The sequence below is a fragment of the Micromys minutus genome, assembly GCF_963924665.1.
Source record: "Micromys minutus genome assembly, chromosome: 28".
Taxonomy (NCBI): Eukaryota; Metazoa; Chordata; class Mammalia; order Rodentia; family Muridae; genus Micromys; species Micromys minutus.
In genome coordinates this window covers 18,654,946-18,658,957 of record NC_137963.1, presented here as the reverse complement: position 1 = coordinate 18,658,957, position 4,012 = coordinate 18,654,946, and the positions used below count along the sequence as shown (strand labels likewise).

The 4,012-nt window shown below is 42.4% G+C and overlaps 1 pseudogene across 1 annotated transcript; it reads right to left on the bottom strand.

Moving 5' to 3' along the window:
- Nucleotides 1–2,149: 2,149 nt before the first annotated feature.
- LOC308438703 (large ribosomal subunit protein eL27-like) lies at nt 2,150–2,583 on the bottom strand (annotated as a pseudogene). The gene has a single exon. The product of its transcript is annotated as a large ribosomal subunit protein eL27-like (transcript).
- Between the last annotated feature and the right edge of the window lie 1,429 nt (nt 2,584–4,012).

Below are 4,012 nucleotides of genomic sequence, written 5' to 3'. Positions count from 1 at the left end.
TGTGTGTATGTGTGCATGTGTGTGTATTTGTGTATATGTGTATATTTGTGTATATATGTGTATGTATGTGTGTGCATATGTGTATGTTGTGCATGTGTGTGTATTTGCATATATGTATGTATGTGTGTATGTGCATATGTGTGTATTTGTGTATATGTGTGTATGTATGTATGTGTGTGTGTGTGTGTGTGTGTGTGTGTATCTCCACTTGCACCATACAGTACCATGTTCCAGTTTGACCAAAGAGATGTAAAGGAATATTAACATAGCTAACAGGAAATGTGTGTCATTTCTGCTCCAAAAGAGGCATATACTTCTGTCTGTTCCCCATCCCTCTAGGTCACACACCCTAGCGTTTTAGCTGTTGGGATACTGTGGTACCATGATGTGATTTCCTTTTAAGCAGAGTCTTATCCTGTAGCCCAGATGATACCTGTTCTGCCTCAGCTCTCCAAGTGCTGGAATCCCAGGTGTGCTCTACTATGCCTGGCGTTGCTCATTCTTAATTAAGTTCATTGGACTGGAGACAAGAGGGAGGAAGAATAAAGCTAATTTGGATGTTCGACTCTGAAGGTTTAGATTTGAACTTAGAACTTTGCGTCTATTAAATAATCGATTTCTGAAACTAAAGCTTATGACTCTTCTTAATTCACTATGTGTTTAACTAGTCCAGGGTCCAGAGAAATGTCACAGCACAGGTCCATGCTGAAATCACCAAGATAATGTAGAAAGATCCTAGGAACCCAGAACACTGCTCGGCTATAATGCATTCTTACAGGTCATGTAAGTCCAAGGTTTAATCTTACCCAGAGATCCCCAGGAAGGAAAAGAGAAACTATACCTACAAAGTGAAAGAACGTCTCCATCCTCCTAGCCTGGCAAGTTCCTGGTCACTCTTGGGTCAATAGCCCAAAAGCTACCCCTGGTCAAACTGTTACTAGGAGCATCCTGCATCCAGTATCCCAGAAGACAAAAGCCACCCCCTACCCCATGCAGAGGTTGGCATCTGGAACATTTTGTCTTCCTGAAAGACAATTACCCATAGTGGAACCTCAGTTTCCAAGGCTTTTATTGTTTGCTTTTGGTCTGTTTTATTTTATTTTTTTAAGTGCCCTTTCCTGGATTTTACTCTTGAACATGGGAAACAACTCTCTCTTTAAAATTATTTCTTAGCCCTTCTTACCGACACCGCAGAATTCAATTGTGTGTGGGTTTTGCTTCCTGTAACGAGTAAGTAAAAGAATTCCATGGCCTTCTTTGCTTGCAGACTGTTCCGATCTTTCCCACATACTCCTCCGGCACATCTGGGGGCTGGCGACAGCTGAGGCTATGGTTGTCCAAGCCTGATCCTTAGTGGATGTCTCAGTCAGCGTTTCTATTCCTGTACAAACATCATGACCAAGAAGCAAGTTGGGGAGGAAAGGGTTTATTCAGCTTACACTTCCATATCGCTGTTCATCACCAAAGGAAGTCAGGACTGGAACCTAAGCAGGTCAGGAAGCAGGAGCTGATGCAGAGGCCATGGAGGGATGTTACTTACTGGCTTGCTTCCCCTGGCTTGCTCAGCCTGCTTTCTCATAGAACCCAGGTCTGCCAGCCCAGGGATGGCTCCACCCACAATGGGCTGGGCCCTTCCCCCTTGATCACTAATTGAGAAAATGATCTCATCGATTACAGCTGGATCTCATCGAGGCATTTCCTCAAGGGAGGCTCCTGTCTCTGTGACAACTCCAGCTTGTGTCAAGTTGACAGAGGATCAGCCAGGACAGTGGACGACAGGAAAGCAGCAGGTTTCCTTGCCCTGTGCTCTTTTAAGAGATACACTAGGATGCATCGCCAAAGACTCAGAGCGGTGAGAGAGTCTTCCACAAGCCCAGTCAGCTGGTCGCCCTTAGGGAAAGGGCCTTTGTTCTCCAGCCTGAAGAAGAAACATCTTCAACACTGACTGCATTTACTTGTGGTTGTTCTTAACAAATATCCAGTCAACGTCACAGTCCCAGCTACGCAAGGAACTGACAGCTTTTGATTTGGTTCAGTTTTTAAGTTCCCCAAACCATGATAATATGCAGACACATCACTGAGAACCTTCGTGACAGAGCTAAGTTGTTTTCATGAGCCACGTACGGAACTCTTCTTTTTTGTTATTTCTTTATTTTTTAATTTTTAATAATGAAAACAAGTATATATAAAAGCGAAGCTTCTGGAAAAACCCTTTGTCCTTCCCTGTCTTGTATGTCCTCAAACTTGACCTTGGCCTCCCGCCTGGCCTTGTGTTTCAACACTGGGTCTCTGAACACATCTTTGTTGACAACAGTTTTGTCCAAAGGGATATCCACAGAGTACCTTGTGGGTGTGAGGTGGTTGTAATTATAAACTTTCACAGAGAATTTGATCTTGGATTGTTTGGCAATTTTCTTCTTCCCCATGGTGGCTGTCCCTTTTTGGGGATTGCGGTCAATTCCACACACCAGGGCACGGATGTGAGGGCGGTCTGAGGCGCCACCATCAATGATTTTCCACAATGATGGCTTTGCATCCGGAGTAACATTCAGCCAGGACCAGCACCACTTTCTTGGGTTTCATGAACTTTACCCATTTCAACAGCAAGCAGCCGACACCTAGCAGAAGGTGACCGAGAAGGGCAGCTTTGAGCGTCTCCACTGCTAAGCCTTTATCTGGTTGCCTGAATGCAATAGCATTTAAAAATGTGTAGACATCAGCGCACACTTGATGTATACAGTCCCTGTGTGTGCAAAATATGCGTGATAAGTAAGAAGCATCTCTGTCACTAAAATTAAAGTAAAAGACTAGCAACATGCCGATTTCCTTGGAAATGAGGCACAACAATTTTGAAGAAGTTAACTATGTTGTATTTTTTCAATTCTCATTAGTATAAATTAATTGTACAAAATGGTGGGAGTTTATGTATTTCTGTTTATACACATTGAGAGGTGTATGTTCAGCTCAACATGCCCATTTATGTACTGAGTTCTTTGCTTTCTTGGGTCTGTATTGTACTTTGGTCAGACTCACCAGGTTCGTTAACCTTTCTTCTCTCTTCCCTCCACTTCCTTTCCCTCCTCCACATCCACATAGATTTGATACCCACATCTCCCCCCAAATTCCTCATTTGAGAGAAAACATGCAGTGCTTGTCTTTGTAAGACTGATTTCCTAAGAAGACAACTTCCAGTTCCAACCTCTAACTTCACTTAGTGAACATAACCCCGGTACCCACTCATCCCTTAGCGGGCACCTAGGCGACGCCATCACTCAGCCGCTGTGAACAGTGCAATGACAAACAGGGGTGCACATCTCTGCAGGAACCTCACATGGAGTGAGTGTTTGGAGTGGTTCTCAGCGTTCTATTAGCTGCATCACTCTCTTGTTATTTTTTTTGAGAAACTTCTATACTGATCTCCATAGTTAAAGGATTAAGGTACATTCTACATTCAATGCATAGTTTTAATCCAACATTCAATATCTTTCTTTCTTTTCCTCCACCTCCTTCTTATTCACAGCAATTCTGACTTGGACAGGAAATCTCTTTGTAGCGTTTTCCCCACAAGCCAAAGATGTTGACTATTTTTCCCATTTATTTATTGACCACTTGGATTCTCTTAAGAGTTGTATGTTCAGCTCAACTTGCCCATTTATATACTGAGTTCTTTGCTTTCTTGGGTCTGTAATTTTTTTCCCTTTGGAGTTCTTCATATTATCTGGATGCTGATGCCCTGCTGGATAGAGAGCATCCTGAGCATCCTACAATTTGTCTCTTCACTATGTTTCTTCGTTTGCTATGTAGACATGTCTTCATGGTGTTTTTGTTTATGAGAGGAAAGTGAGTGAACAACTCCTTAAAATGTTTTTAATAAATGAGTATTTAAACTACATATCTATATATCCCTTAGTACTTAATCTCAAAACTTTTGTCACCTCTACTTTTACCTACAATTTCCTTTTCTGTTTTTAGGGGGAAGTTGCATGATTATTCTTTGTTAAACGTGATTCTG